This window comes from Peromyscus eremicus, chromosome 13, assembly GCF_949786415.1.
Source record: "Peromyscus eremicus chromosome 13, PerEre_H2_v1, whole genome shotgun sequence".
Taxonomy (NCBI): Eukaryota; Metazoa; Chordata; class Mammalia; order Rodentia; family Cricetidae; genus Peromyscus; species Peromyscus eremicus.
This window is the reverse complement of record NC_081429.1, coordinates 32,788,927-32,811,051: the sequence shown is the minus strand read 5'-3', so window position 1 is coordinate 32,811,051 and position 22,125 is coordinate 32,788,927. Positions and strand designations below refer to the sequence as shown.

Genomic DNA, 22,125 nt, shown 5'->3' with positions numbered 1-22,125 from the left:
TCACATGTTTTAGTTTCACAAAACTTGGGGATAATTAGAACAAGATTATTGCATGAGTCTTAAATATCACCAATAATGAAGATCACCTGCACCAGATCTAGTTGTCAGGCTTCCTACCTCCAGATCAAAAAGTATAAAAGACTAGAGGAAAAAAAGAGGTTACCACTATAAAACTGCATTAGTTCATTTGAAAGACCACAAATGTTTCTTACCTCCACTATCCATACTGTGTAATGACTAACTCTTTTGTAAGTTAATTATCATCTACTTTAGCTATTTGAAAAATAGCAATAAATACATTAGTAAATACAGACTAGTTCAAGCAGTGATCAGCTATAATTATTTTTTTTCTAGAGAGGGGTGGAATCCTCCTCAGACTCATAGTTCTGATTTTGATTGTGTATGGTGTTCATTTCCAACTCCATACACTGAGCTGAACAGGACAGAGAAGAGTTTTGGGACACCACTAAAAGATGAATATAAATTATGAACCTAGCAGGAAAGTAATTTCATAACAAAGAAATAGGAAATATTTTCAATAAAATGATAGAAGAAAATTTCTTAAATCTAGGGAAAGAGATGCCAATACAGGTAGTACAAGAGGCATAGAGAACATAAAATAAACAAGACCAGAAAAGAAACACTCTACACTTCATATTATAGTTAAACATTAAAGTCACAGAACAAAGAAAGGGCACTTTCTTTGAACTGCAAAAGAAAAGGGCTAATTTACATATAATGCCATACCAACCGGAATAACAGCTGTTTATTCAATAGAAAGTTTAAAGTCCAGAAGGATTTGGAAAGATGTATCAGAAATTCTGAAAGTTCACAGGTACTAACCCAGACTATTATACCCAGTAAAACTACCTGTCATAATTGAAGGAGAAATAAAATTTTTTTTATATAAAATCAGGCTAAAGGAAATCATGACTAATACACCATGTCTACAGAGGATGCTGAAAGGAATACCAATGAATAAAAAGATAAACGTATCTAATAGATCAAAGGGGAAAATAAACATCACTACAACAGTTAAACAAATAAGGAATTTCAAAACATCTTATATGGGAAAATTTATATAAAATTAGGTTTTTCCTTATGAAGTTCCCTGTTCTCAAGAAACTGATGCTTATTTTTATTTTCCAAGTAATATGTTTTTAATGCTTTATAGGGATGTATATAAAGTCATATATTCTAAATTCCTCATTTTAGTGAGATGAATGAATTGAGATGTTACTTACTCATTTCTTTGCAGTGACTAAATGAAGATCAAGAGTAGCCAACATAATTCTGGACAAAAGGAATGTTGCTGAAGAAATAACTGCTATGGGATGTCCTGTACGGTGTAAATATATGTTGCTATGATTGATTGATAAATAAAATGCTGATTGGCCAGTAGCCAGGCACGAAGGATAGTGGAGGTGGGACAAGGAGAGAGGAGAATTCTGGGAGGTGGAAGGCAGAGGCAGAGAGACACTGCCAGCCGCCACCATGAAAAGCGAGATGTAAGGTACCGGTAAGCCACGAGCCACGTGGCAACTTATAGACTAATAGAAATGGGTTAATTTGAGATATAGGAACTAGATAACAAGAAGCCTGAGCCATTAGGCCAAACAGTTTAAATAACATAAGCATCTGTGTGTTTATTTTACAAATGGGCTGCAGGAATGCCAGGGCTTGGCGGGAGCTGGAGAGAAATTCTCCAGCTACAAATGGCACCCAACTGGTTGGCAAGAGTTTCCACCTAAAACCTGAGAAAGAAGATTCTAAAATGGAGCTAAAAACAGCTTCCTAGTTGTCTCTCTCAAGTTAGCGGCAGCCTGCAGGTTTGTGCTACTCCATAGTGGGCTCATGGCGTGTGGGCTTGACCTATGCTACATTACACAGAGGTTTCTGTGAGCCATGCAACATGGTGCATGGTGAATTTAGCCTTTGCTAGTACTAAAAAAAAAAAGAGGTTTCTGGGCTACACACTGCTTTGATAGAAGCATAGACCCACTGCTTCTGAGAGTTGATGGCTCCCAGAGCTGGCAGTAAATGTACCACTGCCATGTTAGGAAGCTGAGATGGGTGGAGTCAGCAGCCAAAGCTGCCATTTCAGTCTTAAAAATGCTGCAGTTTAAAACAATAGATTCACAATAAGACATATTCAGATGAAACAAGACTTTAAATGGTTTACAATGTGTATAAAAATATATGTAGGCTTGGAAGAGAAAAAAAGAAATATAGACTGTTATAGTAAAAAAAAATAGAAAGTTTTTAAAAAATAAATTCTTTAAAGACAAAGTAAAAATAATATAAAAAATAAGCCATGTAAAGATGGATATCACACAGAGAATCTGGATTGTGTTGTCTTTGGGATTTTTAACTGCAGAGAGATATTTAATTGTAAAGGCAACTGAGTTAAACCAATATGTATATTTTAAAGGTACCTTGACTTCAAAATTTGGATGTAAGGATATGTTGCTTTGGAAAGGAGGCTCTGCTTTTGTTTCCACAGAAAGCAAGAGGCTATGCATTTGTTCCTAATTAAGATACAACAGGTTTGACCTGCCAAGACCCCCTGAAAGGTCTCCGATAACACCATGGCCCAGATGATTCAACATCCAGAATGGTTTCAAGGCAACTGGCTCAGACAATACAGCTTCATGGACTATGCCATAAGCCTAAAATTTTCTTTGTGTCCCCATGAGATACAGCACCCTTGTCCAGCAGGAAGTAGTATTTTATAAATGGGCTGCGGGACTGCCAGGGCTTGGCAGGTGCTGGAGAGAAACTCTCCAGCTACAAATAACTATACCAGATTTCAAGTTATACTACAGAGCCAAAGCAATAAAAACAGCATGGTGCTGCCACACAGAAACCTGCAAACCAATGGACTATAATAAAGGATCCATATAGAAGTCTATGCAACTAACAAAACAACTACCTGGTTTTTGACAGATGCAAAAAAAAATACACACTAGAGAAAAGACATACTATTCAACAAAGGGTGCTGAGAAAATTAGATGTCAACATGTAGAAGAACGAAACAAGATCTTTATCTTACCACCTACACAAAACTCAATTCCAAATAGATCAAGGACCTCAATATAAAGATAAAACCAGAGGAAAATAGCATGCACGCAAACAAACAAAAAAACCCATTTGGATTCAGCATCAGTAGCCTGGGCTGTTAAATTTGTGTAGGGCCTTCACCTCAGCATTTAGTGAATTCTTTTGTACAAATGTAGAAAAAGGCACACATGGATATTCACTGTTTTCCTCTCAAGGATTTTCAAGTCTGTGTCCCATTTAAAGCCCTTTCTGCTTTGTTAGCGTCAAGGTAATGTTTCCACAGATGAAACTGTCACAGATGATGGCTGTTTGTTCTCTTGAAGGCACTGTTCCTTTCTGCTGGGAGATAAGACAGGCTGTGCACATTTCTAGAGTGAACTGGTCCGAGGAGAAATAGAATGTTCTCAATATCCTTGTTCCTCAAATAACTTGGTGATGTAAATGAGTGACTCAGAGGTAGGTAGAGAGGAAGGGAGATAATATGTAATTTAAAGAATAACCACGTAGATCTGCCTCCAGGCTCCTCTCTTCATCTAATTGTCTCCTTTAAAAACAAAAATAAGGAGAGAGAGAGAGAGAGAGAGAGAGAGAGAGAGAGAGAGAGAGAGAGAGACAGAGACAGAGACACAGAGACAGAGAGAGAGAGAGAGAGAGAGAGAGAGAGAGAGAGAGAGAGAGATCACCTTTCCTAATTTATGTAGTTCATCTCCCCCATGAGAAAATATTATAGTTCTAGACTTTTCTTCATGGGTCTTGCCACTTTTACAGTTTTACTCTCCCATGCATCTGAACAGTGGTGTTGGTCTATATGTCGATCAAGGCAGCATGGGTGTCAGACTTTGGGAGGGTCACAGAAGCCCCTGATTCCAGGGATGTCTGCTCTAATCTCTTCCTTTTGAGTGAAGCATAAGCCCGTGACCTGCTTGTAGGCAAAGAAAAATGGCAGAGGTTGTTGTCCTTTTTGTGGTTGTGACGTGCTGCATCTGATTGTGGTTTTTCTGTTCCCTTCAGAAATTCTCCTCTTTGCCGGCTTTGGTGGACCAACTGCTTCATGGTAACTTACCCTATGGATGCTTTTATCTGGAAAGGAACCTAGGTCCTCAGTGCAACTGCTTGCAAGGAACCAAACCCCACTACCACCTCCTCAGTGATCATGGAAGTGTGTCTTCCCTTGGTTGAGTCTTCAGATGAAATCTAAGGCCAACTGACCCTTTCTCTGAAGCTCAGTGAGAGAAGGAGGCTTTTCCTGGTTAGTTTCATAGGTGAATTTTTATTTATAGATTTAGTGTCTGTATATAGTGTTAGGAATTGGACTCCAGGCCTTGCACATGCTAGGCACGTGGTCCATCACTGAGCTATACCCCAGCCTCTGATGGTTAACTTTAAATGCCTACTCACCACAACCTAGAATCACTTGGAAAGAGAACTTGAATGAGGTATTGCCTAGATTGGGCTGTGCTGTGGCATTATTGTGGGAGATTGTCTTGCTTGTTCACACTGAGAGAGGATAGAAAACCCACACCGAGTGTGGGCAGCACCATTTCATTGGCTGGGCCCTGAACTCCATGACAGAAGAAAGCTGGCTAAGAGGAAACAACTAGACGGCGTAGGTGCTTTCCTATCTCTCTGCTCTTGACTGTGGATGTAATATGACTAGCTGCTTGAGTTCTTGCCTTGACTTCCCTGAGATGATGGACTGTACCATTGTTGGCTTCAGCTGCCTACTTGACAAAAACCTAGCATCACTTAGGAAGAAGATATAAAAACTTGAGAATTACCCAAATCAAATTGGCCTATGGCCATCTGTATGGGAGTATTTTCTTAATTGCCAGTTGATATGTTATAGCCTAGTGTACTGGAGGTGATGCCACCCCTAGGTAGTTGGGCCTGGGCTGTGTAACAAAGATAACTGAATAAGCCAGGAAGAGCAGGCCTGTAAGCAGCTCCTCAGTGGTCTCTGCTTCAGGCTTCTGCCTTGAGTTCCTGCCTTGTCTTCCCTCATTGATGGACTGTGACCTATCTGTAAGATGAAATCAACCCTTTCCTCCCCAAGTTGCTTTTGGTTATGGTGTTGTCACGGCAACAGAAAGCAAACTAGAACAGACTGTAACTGGGAATTATAAGCGAAACAAAATCTTTTCTTCCCTAAATTGCTTTTTGTCAGGATTTTTTTTATCATAACAATAGGAGAGAAAGTAGGACAAGGGCCATGTAGGAGAGAGACAAAAAGGGAAAAATACTGAACAAAATGACCATCACTTGATGTCAATATGCACCTAGTCAACTGAAACTCGAGTTGAAAAGCAGATGGACTAGCAAAAGCCTTCTGTTTTGCCGAGAGCTTGTGGTGCTGTGCAGAGATTCATTCATGCCCATCTTTTAACTTGCCATTTTAAGGTCCTGGGAAGATGTGTTAAAGCCGTAAGATGATTAAGAGGGGAAATAAATGTCATGCTTTGTGGGTGCCCCTTCTGGTAGGCTCCGAGGGATTTTAGGAAAGCAATGCCCAAGAACGGCCATCCACCCCCTGTCTGTGCTTCCCCCTGCCCAGTCAGCACGCTGACTGAGAAGAACGGGACCGTTTCAGCCAAAAGCCATTCTTTGCACAGTGGCATCTGCCTGCTCATCGTATAACTTTGCAGTTTTCACACTTTCTCTCAACTCAATGCTGCAGCCTTGACCTTCTTTCTTGGAATAAGGCCTTGCAAGGGTCAGCTAGAAGTAACTGATCTGCATTTAAAGGGACAAGACCTTTTTTTGTGACCGTGGCTCCCATAGACATGAAGTACCCTTTCTTATCTTAAACCTTCCCTTTAGTAATTATCCATTTCTCTTCCCTTTGCCTGGTTCTTCTCTACTCTATCCTGTGCATATGTATCTAGCCTCTCTCTACTACATACCAGGTTTTGTTCTTGGCTGCTTGGAGACATCTGAGAACAAAGCAAGATAAAATCAAACATTAAAAATGAACCCTACCTTCACAAAACTTACTTTCTAGTTGAATATCCCCACAGTCAGTACAATCTATGACTTTAACAAATAGAAAAGCAAGGGCCATAGGAAATGCAGGGTATGAGGTCATATACCATACTCAGTAGGGTGGTCCAGACACACCTCTTTGAAAAGATGGCAAAGAGCAAGTAGTTGATAAAGGGATGCGCTTTTCTGGGCCTGGAGTGTTCTTGATGCTTTGGAGGTCCCCAAATACAGTGTGTCTAGTGTGTTTGAGAAACAGAAAAGGCATCTTGTGCTAGGAACAGAAAGAGATGGTAGGAGATAAAATTGGAGAGGGTAGAAAGGAGACAGAAGAATCTTGCAGGTGATTTATGCTCTATTGGGACTGAGCGAGTCAGGAAGGGGGATTAGACACATGCTGATTCATGTTCTCCAAGGATGATTCACAACAGGAAGTACTCATCAATATACTGCAGGGCCTTTGTGATGTGTAGCTGGTTTCTGCAGATGAAGTGTGTTATGCTGTCTCATCCAGTGAGGCTGCAGGCAAATGATGCTGACCTTCAGTGACCAGTTAAGTCTCATCTGTTAATGGTAGACACGCTCAGGCCCTGACAGTGTTTGAACTGCTGTAGGTGGCTGCTTCTCAGTAAACCCTACATGGCCCTTGCTGCTGAGGTTTGAAAATGAACTGGCCCTAAGAAGCTCATAGACTTTATGCTCAATACCTGGCTGATGGTGCTGCTTTGGAAGGTGGTGGCCCCTGCTGGAGGCACAGCCTTGCTGGAGGAAATGAGTCTTTGAGAGTGGATCTCGAGACTTGATAGTTCACCCCACTGTCTGCTCTTTCTCTGCTTCCTGATGGCAGATGCAGGGTAACCAGCCACCTCACTGTGCTGCTGAGCCTTCTCTGAGATGACAGACTGTCTCTCCTTAAACTGTAAGCCTGGAAAAGCCCTTCTAGCTGAAAGACGCTTCTTGTCAGGTCACAGCAGCTAGGATATAACTGATTGGCTCACCTTCTCTGTGCCTACACTCAATTGTCTGGACATTGCCTTTCCATTGTCCCCTCAACCCCAGCTTCAACAGATCCTCCATAGCTCTTTCACCTATTTGCATTTCCCCCATACCCTTTACTCTAGAACACTCTGGCCCCAGAAAAGCACATCCTGTAGCTCAGGCTCCGTCACCAAACATCAGATGTCACAAGCCTGAATGGTATCACGTTCAGATGACATCACACATTATAGCATGAATCTTTTTTTTTTTTAACTTTTTTTTTTTTTTTTTTTTGGTTTTTCGAGACAGGGTTTCTCTGTGTAGCTTTGCGCCTTACCTGGAACTCACTTGGTAGCCCAGGCTGGCCTCAAACTCACAGAGATCCACCTGGCTCTGCCTCCCGAGTGCTGGGATTAAAGGCGTGCGCCACCACCGCCCGGCCATAGCATGAATCTTAAAAGGTCTTATTAATAAAAACAAACCCAAGGCCAGGTACTGGGGTGAATGCTGAAAGATCAGAGAAGCAGAACAAGCCACAGCCTCACCTCACCAATTCCTCAGCTGATCTTGTTTCCTCAGACTGGAAGCCTCTGAGTCCTCATCCAGAATGAATCTCAGCTGAACTGCTGCTAAAAGCCTAAAAGCTTAACCAGCATCTGGTTCCTGGTTCTCATGCCTTATATACCTTTCTGCCATCACTTCTTGGGATTAAAGGCATGAGTCACCATGCCTGGCTGTTTCCAGTGTGGCTTTGAACTCACAGAGATCCAGATGGATCTCTGCCTCTGGAATGCTAGGATTAAAGGCGTGTGCTACCACTGCCTAAACTTTATGTTTAATATTATGGCTGTTCTGTTCTCTGACCCCCAGATAAATTTATTGGGGTGCACTGTATATCAATCACAACACATTTCAGCCATACTTCTCTAGCTACACTCGTCCACACCCTGATCAAGCTGCACAACCCACCTTTGCTCTCTCCATCAGTCTCTACTGTGTCTTAGTGGAACTGCAGATATGAGTTGATCAAAATCAGATGCATAGTCACACTGATCAAAGATTTATGGTTTATATTAATGATCTATGTCTAGGTGATAAATGATCACACACAGAATGTCAAAACATTAGTATTTCAGAGTTTTATTTCTGTGGTCCAGGAATCTGAATGTGGACTAGCTAAGTTTTTAACTTATTAACTCTCATATCTCAATTTTCCTACTAAGACCTTGTGAAGTAATTGCATATACACTCAAAATGACTCTTCTTTTCAGCTAGGTGTCTATGAAACACATTAACTCCAAATTTTTAGAATTTAAAAATTTGGTTTATTTGACAAGAAAATGGAACTAATACCTTTTGCTTGTCAGTGGTGAGGAGGAATATGTCTTAAATTGTGTTTGCTCTGAGAAAATTATTTATTGACAACACTTTTTTAAATGTACATTTTTATTAATTAAATTTTGGTTTTTTGACCATTTCATACATGTATATAAGCATCTGTAATTACCTCAACCTCCTTTATTTAGCCCCTCCCCCTGTCAGCCCCATTTGCCATATTCAGATCTTTTTTAACCTTGAATTTTTATTTATTAATTTATTGGCATCAATACAAACATGCATTTCCTAATATGTGGATAATAAAAACATTGGGGCCCTCCTATGTAAAATATAAAACTCAAATTCTTTTGCACTGGAGACAGTGTGAGAGGATGGTGCACAGCCATAGGTTTGGTTTAATTTGATTGTTGAGGTTGTAGGATCAGTAAACAAGAGAGTCTGAACGCTTAAGGACCTTTGACTATCCATTCATAGGCTGGGGTTCTGTATCCATCCCTGGAAATTTCATTTAAGGCTTCTGAGAGAAGCATTAACCATGCAGACAATTCAGTTCTTAACAGATGGGCTTAGGAGAATAAGAGGTATGAGTGAAGTGATTTCTTAGGTGCATTGTAATAAGTTTGAATGAAACAAAAGGCATTATAATATTTTTATCTTCCAAGATCAAATAATAAGTGACAAAATATGAATGTTGTACTTAAAATGGTAAACTGAGATGAGAAAAATGACATGCATCTCCCCTTTTACATTTATTGAAATATTAATAATTTCAAAGAAATTGGAGTTTTCAATACCATTTAGTATGAAGATAAGCCTCTAGTCACATTTTGTCATATCTCTCTGGAAGGTAGAATAATGGCCCCTATATTATGAAAACCCAAAGGTGTTAGCTTATGTATCAAAAGGGAGTTTCTATATATGACAGAGGTCTAAAACCTTGCAATGGAGAGATTCTGTTGAATCATCCAGATAATTCAACCTAATCACATGTAAGTCTTTAAAGGCAGAAAACTTTTCTGGTTGAAGTCAGTTGGAAATGTAGCCAGGGAAGATAAGTGAGGAGATGCCTTGAAGACGGAAGTGAGTCAAGAGCCAATGCACAATCCTTCTTAGTTCTCCTTCCCGTTGCTGTGATAAAATGCCCTGACTACAGCAAGCTAAGATAGGGAAGGTTTATTCTGCTTTTCATCTCAAGGGTACCATCATCAAGGTAGGGAAGTCAAGGCAGAGGGAATTTGAAGCAGCTGGCTCATACTGCTTCCACAATTAAGAAACAGAAGACAACGAATGTGTGTTGCTGCTCAGCGTCTGTCTCCATTTACACTACCCATTACCCTATCCAGAGAGTGGAGTCACCCTCAACGTGTGTGTCTTCCCACCTCAATTCATGCAATCAAGACGACATGCCCAGAGGCTATCCTGACCTAGACAATCCCTCACAAGATAAAGGCTTATCCCCTCAGTGAGTCTAGGTCCTGTCAAGTTGACAGTATTGGCCACAGCATTCTCCAGTTGGAAGAGAATGATCTTGATCCTAGCATGGGTGAGGCTATGACTGCTCTTCTGATTTCCGGAACTGAAAGACTGAAATACACTGACTGGTTTGAAGCTACTAAGTTTATGGTTAGTAGTTCCAGCAGCAACAGAGAATGAGTGAATCCTTTAATGGAAAGCAGTGTCTGTCCAAGTAATGTCGAGCATGACCCATGTAGTATGTTCTGCATAAGCAATGTCATGAGTTTTGAGAAATATGGATGACAAGTCTGTTTTAACAAAACAGAAATACTTCCTATTTGGGATTTGTGGCATTGTTAGGTCTGATCATAAGGCAGACAAGTTTAAATGCACATCTTCCCTCACTTATTTTGTGGATTATTTGTATCTCCATTTTGCCTGGATCAATGAAAGCATGTCCGCTCCTACAGAAAATATATTTCTGTCAGAAACATCTTTTAGCTAAAAGATAAACTTGATTGTTATTTCATATTCTGGATAATTCTTTCACTGAAGCATGGTGGAGGTCAGCAAGACATGGGGCAGTTTGGCTGAGCTGTTTAAATACTGTGTCATGCTCCCTGGTGAGTCAGTCTCAGCTGGACTATTAAAGACAGGAAGTAAAAATTATAATGGGGAAGCTTTCCACAGTGAGGGAGTCCGGGGCTGATGAGCTGAACTGTAAAGTAGCCAGCATCTCTGCAGGGGAAGAGACCACTGTAGATAAAAGCAAGCAGCGTTGTTCCCACTGAGAAAATTACAGTATAGAGAACCAAAGCAAGATTCACCGGTTATTTCTCAGCAGCCACGGAATATTGGAAGAAAAGGATAATGTGTTATTACCTCAATGAGAGCCTCCTAGGAGTTCTCACCAATTTTCCTCTCTTGATTTTTCTCCCTGAAGGATGGTAGGTAATAGGCTGCAGTTTCATGAAATTAGACCAAGGTAATCAGGTACTCTCAATGGCTACTTCTCTTTGGTTCTCTCCCTAAGCATTTTTGTCTTTTCATATTATAAAAAATATTACATTTATTCATGCGTGTATTGTATATGTGCTATGTGTACATGGTGGTGTTGGTGGTGATGGTGGTGGTGGTGGTGGTGGTGGTGGTGGTGGTGTGTGTGTGAATGCAAACGCCATAGCATGTGTGGGGATCAGAAATCGGCTTGCATATTTAGTTCCTTACTTCCACCATGCAAGTCCTAGGTATTGAACTCAGGCCATTAAGATTTAACAGTAAGCACCCTTACCTACTGAGCCATTTCACTGGCTCATTTTTCCTAATTTAATATCATTTTTGTCGTATCTGGATATCAGTAAGGAAATGTACATCCATAGTGGAGGTGGGCAGAAGAGATATCTGAAATTGCTAACTTACAGGCAGCAATGTGGAATATCAGAGGAATATTTTCTTAGTGTTTTTAATGGCTATACTGTGGTGGTATTGTGTTTCCCAAAATATTATGCACGCTAATAAACTTATCTGGGGTCAGAGACAGAACAGCCACAATATTAAACATGAGGATAGGCAGTGGTAGCACATGCCTTTAATCCTAGCATTCCAGAGGCAGAAATCCATGTGTTCAAGGATACAGCCAAGCATGGTGACTCACGTCTTTAATCCCATAAAGCGAACCTTTAATCCCAGGGAGTGATGGTACAAAGCAGAAAGGTATATTAGGTGTGAGGACCACAAACTAGAAGCATTTGGCCTGGTTAAGCATTTGGCCTGGTTAAGCATTCAGGCTTTTGAGCAGCAGTTCAGCTGAGACCCATTCTGGATGAGGACTCAGAGGCCTCCAGTCTGAGGAGACAAGACCAGCTGAGGATCCGGCGAAGGGAGGTAGCTGTGGCTTGTTCTGGTTCTCTGATCTTCCAGTTCACCCCAATACCTGGCTCAGGTTTGATTTTATTAATAAGAACTTTTAAGATTCATGCTACACTATGCAGCAATATTTATTTTATACAGGGATAGATTCGTCTATGATATGTTAAGTGTATTAGTATAATTGCTATTGCTATAATAAAATACAGGATCTGAGTACTTAATAAGGAAAGAGTATTTAGCTCAACAACCTGAAGATAAGACTCTGAACAGAAAGGCTCTGGTGATGTCTTCCCTAGACACATCACCTCATGCAGGTAACATAACGTGAGGATCGCCCTGGAGACAGAGATGTCATGGTAAACCAGGAAGTAATAGTGAGATTTAAGTTTGGCATTCCAAGAAATTTATTCTAACCACTTTAGAGGGCACACTCTCAGTGATCTAAGGACCTCCCAATATGCTGTGTCTCTTAAAGGTTTACCACGTCTTAACATCACTGACGATCCAGCTTCTAACACATGAACCCAGAAGACACAGTCAGGCTGTATTCAAACCATGATAGTTTCCACTAAAAACAGATCAGAAAATGTAACTCAGTAGAACTATATATAAGTTGTTTCTCTGTGTCCCACCCCTAAGGAAAATAGCCATAAAATATACTTGTTATGAGTATGCTATTATTTTTAAAGCCAAAGTGATAGTTTAATTGCTACCTTGACACAATTTATAATCACCTGTGAAGAAAGTCATGTCAGAGTAGTTCATCACAGCAGTAGCAAAGGGACTAGGCTGTCACCTTTGCCAAACATGGCAGCACACACTTGTAGTCCCAGCACTAGAGGAGCCAAAACGTGAGGACTTGTGGGTTCATGGCAAGCCTGGTGTACGTAGGGAGGCCTTCTTCCATTAAACCATAGTGACAACACTGGTAATGATGTCGCTTTTTATATCTGTTGTACTGTCAGCAAAGACTTAATTCTTAACAAATCACCACATCCCTTAAACATGAGGGATCTCTACTTAAAATATGTCCCCCAGGGTACTCATAAGACCTTCAAATAAATAGCAGAGATGGACATTCACTCCTTATTCCTCCATCTGCATCAGAAGGCAGTAACAGAGTAGTGCATTTTATACAGATGTGTTTTCAATAAAGAAGTTAAAGATGGTGCTCATCTGAATGAGTTTTACTACCCTGTCACACTCTGTTTCTCAGCTCAAACTCTTTGAAGGCATCCTTGATGTCTCCTTTCTCAGATTCTCCATAGCTATTCAGTCAACTAATGCCATTGGATCTGCCCTCAAAGCAGAATCTGCAACTACCATGTGTTGCCCTCCCAATAGGTCTCTAGTTTCGACTTTCCTCATGTCATCCACAGAGAAGCCCATGAGACTCTTTTAGAATATGAGCCATGCCATGCCATGCTTCTTTGAATGTCTGCAGCAGATTCCAATTTTTTGTGTCACTATACTTTCCACTCATCTTTTTTTCTTATACTTATTGCTACTTGACAATATATACATAGACATATGTCTATCTATCTATGATCTACCATTTATCTATATTTATGTATCTTTATATGTATGTATGTATGTATGTATGTATGTATCTATCTATCTATCAATCATCTCTATCTATCTATCTATCTATCTATCTATCTATCTATCTATCTATCCATCTATCATCAATCATATATGTATCTTATCTCCTAGAATGTTAGGCTTCTCAAGAATAGGAAATCTGCATATTTTTTCTATGCTAGTCGTTTAATTTTTCAAAACCAATGCCTAGCATGTGAAAGACATGAAATTAATTTGTGTTGAATGAGTATACATATGATTGTGAGTGACTGAGGCTCAACTATGCATTGCCTGAAAAACAGCTCACTGTTTAGATGCTCAGTTAATATCTAGATAAGAAGAATTGTCACCAGCAAACAACAGAAGCACGAATGTATTTACAATGTATCCATACAAATGTATATATATTCTATGTTTATTTTCTTGAAAAGACTAATGTAATATTAAATTAAAACCTTGCTGGTCTAACCTTGGAAATAGCCTACTATTTTTATATAGTATTATGTAAACCTTATGGGCAAATACTCTACATTCGCTTATTGGTTATTTATTTTTAGTGAAATGCAAAATTATTTTCCAAAGAAAGATATGAAAGGGTTTCCATAGGCCTCTGAAATCTCAAGTCTTTAAGACACAGAGCTCTGCCCATTGCTTCAATTCCCTGCTTTTAGTTTGAACAGATGACAAATGTCAAATAAATATAAAAACAGTGCCCATATATATATGTGTGTATATATATATATGTGTGTGTGTGTGTATCAGAATATACATATATATATATGTATATATATACATATATCAGATATAAAACTGGGTGTGGTTCGTAAAAGGTTCAAATTAAGTGGATCAAGCATATTGGCAAACATTTTAGGGGCAAGTAACAGTAAAAGTAGTCTTTCTCGAATGTTCAGTGTTGGCTTTGCATAGTAGAGAGGAGAAGAAAGGGAGAAACCAGAAGCCTTGTGATCTACTGAGTCAATCAGCACGGTCAAAGCTGATCTGGTTCCTCAGCATAAGCAGATTCTGGGAGGGGCTTTCAGGAATGCATGTCCTTGGCCATGTTTACAGGGTTTTCAAATCTGTCTTGCCTTAGTTGGGTTTCAAAGGGCCCTTCCGAAGTCAACTCTCCCCAGCTCAGAAGGAAGGCAGCTACCTTCTATATGTGACTGCAGTGAGCTTGCAAGGATAATTTTGAGATACGTTCAAGAATATTAGCTAAGTCTGCTTTAATATAAGAGGAATCTAAAAATAAAGTATATTTAATACGTTGCTTTTTGACTCCATTTTGTAGAAACGTGAGAGAAAATCCAGGTCCCAGAATGTCACAAAGAACTGTAGTAGCTCAGCAATGGAGCCTCCCAAAGATCAGGAACCTCCAGTCTAGATAATTTCCACTTCCTTCTAACCTCACATTTGTTTCTGAAGATCTGTGAAGAACACCTCGCCTAGCTGATGCAATTAAATTGTATCAAAAGACATAAGAAGCTACCGGGAGTCTTAGGGCAATTATTGTTCTGCGAAGGGTTTACTTTATTGATCCCGTTTTATTACTTTGAAAATGAAAGAGCCAGGCTTTTGTCAATCATATGAAATGGGAAAGTAAAGTCCAAATAGTAGCTTGAGATTTCTCCAAATAAGAGAAAATAATCTACAGCAAAAATGAAATTAACTTTTTAAGTGATTTTTTTGTGCAAAGTCAGGATTATATTTTAAAAAATAATTTCCCCAAACGGTGATCATATGAAAGAATAGCAATTTTATTATAAACAAATGAACTTACAATTAAATGTAGTGACTTGCATATAGTTACTTATAAATGTATTAACCAGTATCAATTAATATTATATAGGTCTAAATTAAAAAACTTGTTTTCAACTTAAAAACAACATTTTTGCTGTTCTTTGAGTAGTACTGAGTATTATTTGTCAGTCTGCATATATTATCTGAATTTTAGTAATATTGTAAAATCTAAAGCCATTTTTCCTCATCTGAACTCATTGGGTACAGTTATGATGTATTGTTTGGTCTGAGAATGCTTTTAGGATACACACACACACACACAAACACACACAGTGTGTGCCTTTGTATGTATGTATGTGTGCCTGGGTTTTTTTGTTTGTTTGTTTTTATAGTTGAAGAGGAAACTCTCACCTGAGTGAAAATGACTTTTGCTGGCAGGTTCCAAAGAGGAGATTAATGATGCGCTATTGTGACCTCAGCCCTGTGCCTCTCCACAAGGTCTGAAAACAATAACTAGTAGTCTGCTTCTCTCTCATTATAAACTTGAATGTATTTAAAGAAAAAAAATTGGAGATGCAGAAAAATGTAAAAAAAGAAATTTGGAGACCACCTGCTACCTACGTATTTCAAAATTAAATGTATCTTTTTATGATACCTAAATTTTCGGTGATTACACTATAAATGGTTTATTAAGATATTTTTAAGTTCTGTGTTTAACCATTGCATGTATCTCCACCTGTGAATGGCATGGTTTCTTGTTTCAGCTAATCCATTCTGGAGAACCTTTAGGTTGATTTGCATTTTTTAATCACTGTGAGGAACACTATAATCACTGACCATTGTGTATATGAATCTGTTCACACGTCTTCGCTTGTTTCCAAGGGATACATCTACCCAAGGACAGTCAGGTTCATCAGGATAAATCAGAAAAAAAAATCTTTGAGCCTTACCATCCAAACTGATGATGATGATGATGATGATGATGATGATAACTCAAAGTAAACAAGACTGTGTAACAATGTGACTGACTAAAACCAAGGAAAATTCCATGCCACTGAGCTTGCTGAGAAGGCTCTTTCAGACAGAAAGAAATCCCAGATTCTACACCAGAGTTAGGAAACAATAGGACTTGATTTCAGGCTGATTGTAGGTCGGGTGCTGAGGGACAGATGACGAGGGAAGGGGGGACTGTTGGTTTCCATGCAGGCTCCACTATACCCTACAGAAGGCAAGGTGCCATGAAAGGAGCGTAGGTATTAGTGTATGACACTTGGCCTTTATTTGTTGAAAGATAACTGGGCAAACTGGTTAGAGACACAGAGAGTAGGTAGCAGCCTATCCAAGTGTCTCTGGCCTGGAATAATGGAATGGAAACCAGAGGAAGAGAACCCAGCCCACAGGCTTGAACCAAAGAGAGGAAGGAAGACAGGGAGGGGACTGAAACTGTACAGGGTATTCCATCTGCTCAGATCTTCCAAGAAGCAGCCTCTATGATGGAATCAGGTGCCAATGGATTTAATAGATCAGGCCTTGCCTGGGAAGAAAGGTGACAGAGTAGAAACGGGGTCATGGTGAAGTCCTGAGAGGGGCGTGGAAGGAAGAGTTGCTGTGGAGAGCACCAGGCTGCAGCATGGTTCTAAAAAGGTGTCAGTCACCATGAAATTCATTCGGTGTCTTGAGTAATGACTGATGCTCTCTGGAAGAGCCCCACTTCCAGTAGGAAGGAATTGGTGCTAAGATGTCTACCAGCTCATCCGCTGGGAGCTGAGTGGAGGAGGCGTAGCCTTGGTGCAAGGCCACCTGTGGATCCAGTGGGGTGTCATTCTGGGGTCTCTTGGAGGACATCTGAGTTTCATAGTTCCATGGTTCCAAGGCAGTTAGCTGATGCCTGGCTCATGTAACAAATATCTGGAACATGGAAAATGCAGAGTAAAGTCCATCTTAGATGTAAGTCTGGTCTTCTAAGAAAAGTGAGCCCATTTTTTTCTAGTTTGGGAAGGAAACACAGTGCTGTTGAAAGAGAAAAGGCACCAAACCGACTGTATTTTCTATCTGTTTCTAACTATGGAACCTTGAAGGGATGACTCAGCTCTCTGATTCTCAATTGTTTTTCATTCATGAAATGGGCATTAGGAATACATACCTCATATTGAAATTGTGAAGATCATTTGAGATTTCAGACATATTCTATCACACAGCATATGACCATCAGGGGCCACTCATTTCCTGGTAGCTGGCAGAATGCCTCTTGCTTCAGACTGGAGTCATACCAAGAGCATATAGCTGTAAACCTTTCTTCTTTCTAGCCCTCCCAACGCAAGACCTCCCAGAGCACTTCCACTGCTGAAGCCCACGGAGAAGCCATGCATTTGTCCTCTGGCATGCCCATCTTTACTCTGGGTCCCAGGCAATTAATAGATGAGCCCTCATAAAACGCTGAGTAGAGTGAGCCACTGGGAAATGCTTGTGTTCCAGAAACTGGCCAGAGGCCCTGGAATACTCCACAGTCATTATGATTCTTGATTATGGAATTCTGGGTGCACCTATACTGCTTGTGGTATAGGTGCCTGTGGTTTTTAAGTGGTGGGATTGGCAGTAAAGCTACTATAAGCACGGGTTTTGCTTATTGTACTACTGAGATTACAGTCAGCATGGGATGGTCCAAGCACTGGTATATTTTACAAAGCTCCCAAGTAAGTCAACTAAACATTTGTTATGCTTTTATTCCTTTTATTATGGTTTTGGAAGCTATGGTCTTGATTGATAATATTGCCTTCTCACACAGAGTCTTATGACATTCAACACTTAAGCACATTTATTTACTTTTAACATTTATTTTTAATATATAGTTGAAATTTATAAAAGAAGAACATCATGTTCTTTTCCTTAGTATAGGGCCCTCTGATGGGAACACCACAAGATTTGGTACAATTGGTAGATACCTTTGGGGGAGGGGGGGAAGCACACAGCTATATAATTGTACATCTTTTTGGAGGCAACAGACTGTTAGCAGAGTCTCCAGTGACCTTTTAAGCCTGATTCCTGCAGCACATCTCATTCACATCACTGTCCCAGTTATGACGCAGGAGGAGGAAACAGTGATTTCATGTTCTTTCCGGTTGGCTGCCATGACTTAGCGTTTCCACTGTATATATAGTAAAGAGAGGCAAACCCACTGAATTTGGCAAATGGCTTTGGAAAAACAAATACTTTCCACCCAGAGCGATACACAAACTTTTGAGAACATCCAAGAGCGGTCATTTCTTGGACTCGATACACACAGGAAATTACTTTAATAGGTTGTCATTTTAATGTCTTAGTCTTTCAAGCACCTGTTTCAGGCAAAATTGTTTGTCTGCAGTGAGGGAACTCATCTATCTGAAACAGTTTTCAGAGGGGACTGCTGAACCCCACTTCTCCAGCCGGCCTTCCCCGCGTCCTCTGATTCCCTATGCAGACTGCTGTCCAGGTAGTGAGCTGTAGAAGGCAGTATGGAGAATGGGCTCAGGAGTAAAATGCTCCTAATTTGAATTCTGGTTCATGGTAAGTGAATTCTCAATGAACGTTTGGGCAAATCATTTTATGTATCTAACATCTGTTCCTTCATCTGTACAATGGAATACACCTTTATATTCTTCCTGTCAGAACAAGAGCAAAGGCAATCTGAAAACTGGGCATTGGGACGGATTCAGACTGCTGGCACAAACACTTGGGACTAGCGTAAATGCAATGGTTGAGGGAAGGAATTTGAGAGCCATGGCTGCTGTTCTCTGCTCTGGTCAGGTCTGGGCTCTACTGCAGTCTCTGTGTGACATTACGGGAAAATGCCATCTCTTTCAGATCAAGTAATCATGGAAACCTCTCTGCCGAGTCATCTTTCCATCCACCTTGTCTCCTGAGAGACTATTAGCAACATGGCTTCACCCAGGCCAATAATGACCGACAATTTAAACCTTGTCCTCAAAGAAGCAAGCAAGGTGGTGAATCACGAGCAGAGTGCTGAGTTCAGGTGTAAGTGGAATGAAATGACACTCACTCTTTGCGTCCTCATTGGGATCCTCCCTCCATCATTTACCGAGGTCCCATTAAAGATCTGAGTTCTGCTAGAAATGTGGAAGCTTAGGATGGAGAGAGAGAGAGAGAGAGAGAGAGAGAGAGAGAGAGAGAGAGAGAGAGATTTCTCTTAAGCAGTTCAGTCTGACTGGGAGTCCTGGTGTAACATTCCAGCTCAGGAATCATGGATACCCCCTCAGCTTGGGAGTCCTGGTACACCACCTCAGCTCAGGAGTCCTGGTACACCACCTCAGCTCAGGAGTCCTGGTACACCACCTCAGCTCAGGAGTCCTGGTCTACCACCTCAGCTCAGGAGTCCTGGTACACCACCTCAGCTCAGGAGTCCTGGTCTACCACCTCAGCTTGGGAGTCCTGGTATACCACCTCAGCTTGGGAGTCCTGGTCTACCACAACAGCTCGGAATTTATGGATACTACCTCAGCTTGCCTTTCCCTTTTGCATGTGTCCCAAATGTCAGCAGGAGTAGTTTGGATGCCAGAATCAAGTAGGTTTGATAGGTAGAGGATAAACAACTTGGAAAACCTTGGCAGACTCTGAATGTTTGGTATAAATGTCAGAAATGTTAGATGAGAAAAAGTGAAAACATGGATTACTTTTTTTAGACTGGAAATAGAATAGAGTTAGAAAAAGCAATTTTGCTAAGAAAAGTGGCAAAAATCGTTAAATCACCAGAGGGAGGAATCAAAAGGGGGAACTTGACCTTGAGGCCAATGAACTGCTGCTGGTGAGCTCAGAACAGTTTCCAGCAGAATAATTATTATATAAACAACCAACGAATGGCTTTATTGTTTATTTATTTATTTATTTGTTTGTTTGTTTATTCTGTACATTTTGTGTTCTAGATATTGCTCTGAGGACTTCGCATCTATGAACGTATTTAACTGTGCAGTAATTATGGTGAATTGTGCACAGAACATCCCACTTCACGGATGAGAAGTAGGAGCCTGTAGGGAGATTGCTGTCAAGAATCAGATGATAAGGGTTGCCATGGCAGGAACACCAGAGTGGAGACCGGGATGCCTTGTCCAATCATGACAAGGAGCCATTGTTTAAATGGAGACATGGTAGCCGACAAATTGTGTTGAATGTCAAAAGGAATTTTCTAACCTGGTACGGAAAGATGGCTCAGTGGATGCCAATATGTGCGGAGTAAGCCGGATGACCTGCCTCCAGTCCCTGAGTCCATGACGGAAAAAGAGAGAAGCAACTCTGAAAGTTGTTCTCTGACATCCTTGGGTTCACCATGGCATAGACACACCCCTCTTTACCCCCATATTCTCACTTGCAATCAAAATATAAATGAAATAATTTGTCTTTTAAAACAGAGAAATTTCCAAGTTAAATATTTAGTATAGATAACTAATTTAATGCAGGGAAAACATTTGAAAAAAATTAAATTTAAGTTTAAAAATTGAAAGTTAAAAAACCTGTGGGACAAAGGTTTGGGGGAGATTCTCTCTGTTGAGTTAAAGATACCGCAGAAGTTTTCTTGGCCCATTGTTGGAGAGATAGCCTGAAACAGCTCACCCCTGGCTCCTTCAGAAACTATGTGTCGGCTCTCATCGGCTCTCATCTGAGAGGGACAAAGAATCAGGATAAATATCATTCTTTTAGTTAAAAGGGATGAGGAGGTTTGTATCGTGGTGTATTTGTTACTGCTTCTGAAGCAATGTAGCATTTTCTATTTACTTACAAAGTACTTAACACAGGGTTTCTCAGACAGCGGCATGCCCAATTCACACCCAATATATATATATATTTTTTTTAATTTTTATTTTGCAATACAATTCAGTTCTACATATCAGCCACAGATTCCCTTGTTCTCCCCCCTCCCGCCCCCCTCACCTTCCCCCCAGCCCGCCCCCCATTCCAATCTCCTCCAGGGCAAAGCCTTCCCCACAGACTGAGATCAACCTGGTGGACTCAGTCCAGGTAGGTCCAGTCCCCTCCTCCCATGCTGAGCCAAGGGACCCTGCATAGGCCCCAGGTTTCAAACAGCCAACTCATGCAATGAGCACAGGACCCGGTCCCACTGCCTGGATGCCTCCCAAACAGATCAGGCCAATCAACTGTCTCACCCACTCAGAGGGCCTGATCCAGTTGGTGACCCCTCAGCCATTGGTTCATATTTCATGTGTTTCCGTTTGTTTGGCTATTTGTCTCTGTGCTTTATCCGACCTTGGTCTCAACAATTCTCTCTCATATAAACCCTCCTCATTCTCGCTAATTGGACTCCCAGAGATCCACCTGGGGCCTAGTCATGGATCTCTGCCTCCAGATCCATCAGTAGTTGGATGAGGTTTCTAGCACGACAATTAGGGTGTTTGGCCATCCCATCACCAGAGTAGGTCAGTTCGGATTGTCTCTCGACCATTGCCAGCAGTCTGTTCACACCCAATATATTAACTTCACTCTTTTCTTTGTTCCTATTTCTACTTTATGGAATGCTTCTATCCTCTGCATATGTCACTTTCTATAGCAACAACATGTTTCCAATGAAGTAGGAATTTTGACGCTGTTTCCATCTGTTCTGTCGAGGTCACCCCCACCTTGAAGATGACTTCCTTAACTTTTCACCCATTCTATGTTCACAGAAACATCAGAAATACTGATTGAGATCGATATCCCATTTTATAATTGTATGTAAGTGCTAGAGAAGAGAACTGACTGGGTTTTTCTCAGTGAAACTCTGAAATTGAGCTGAAAGCATCCCATCATATTTTAATAGAGACCCTGTAATACACAACTACCAATATACTTACTGCCCTGCCCAGGAGGTCGTGGTTTCTGTTCTTCCTATGAATTAATGGGTTTGATTTGTTCAGGAGATGCTCTTATGGTTTGAATATATTCCCCAAAGTTTAAGTCTTTGGAACAATCTGCAATGTAATGGTGGTGAGAGGTAGGACCTGAGAGATGTAGGTGATTATTAGATCATGAGGACTGTCCCCTTAGGAATGAATTAGGGATGTTGTTATCACAGGAGTGAGTTAGTTATTGCTGCAGTGAATTTCTGATAAAAGGAAGAATTTAGCTATTTTTCATTCATTCATT

At 40.6% G+C, this 22,125-nt stretch overlaps 1 long non-coding RNA gene across 1 annotated transcript; it reads left to right on the top strand.

The window, feature by feature from the left end:
* The first annotated feature begins 3,717 nt into the window (after positions 1–3,717).
* Positions 3,718–20,567, top strand: LOC131923529 (uncharacterized). Its single transcript, XR_009382639.1, has 3 exons — positions 3,718–4,322; positions 18,838–19,008; positions 19,914–20,567. It is a non-coding gene; the product is annotated as an uncharacterized LOC131923529 (long non-coding RNA).
* Positions 20,568–22,125: the final 1,558 nt, after the last annotated feature.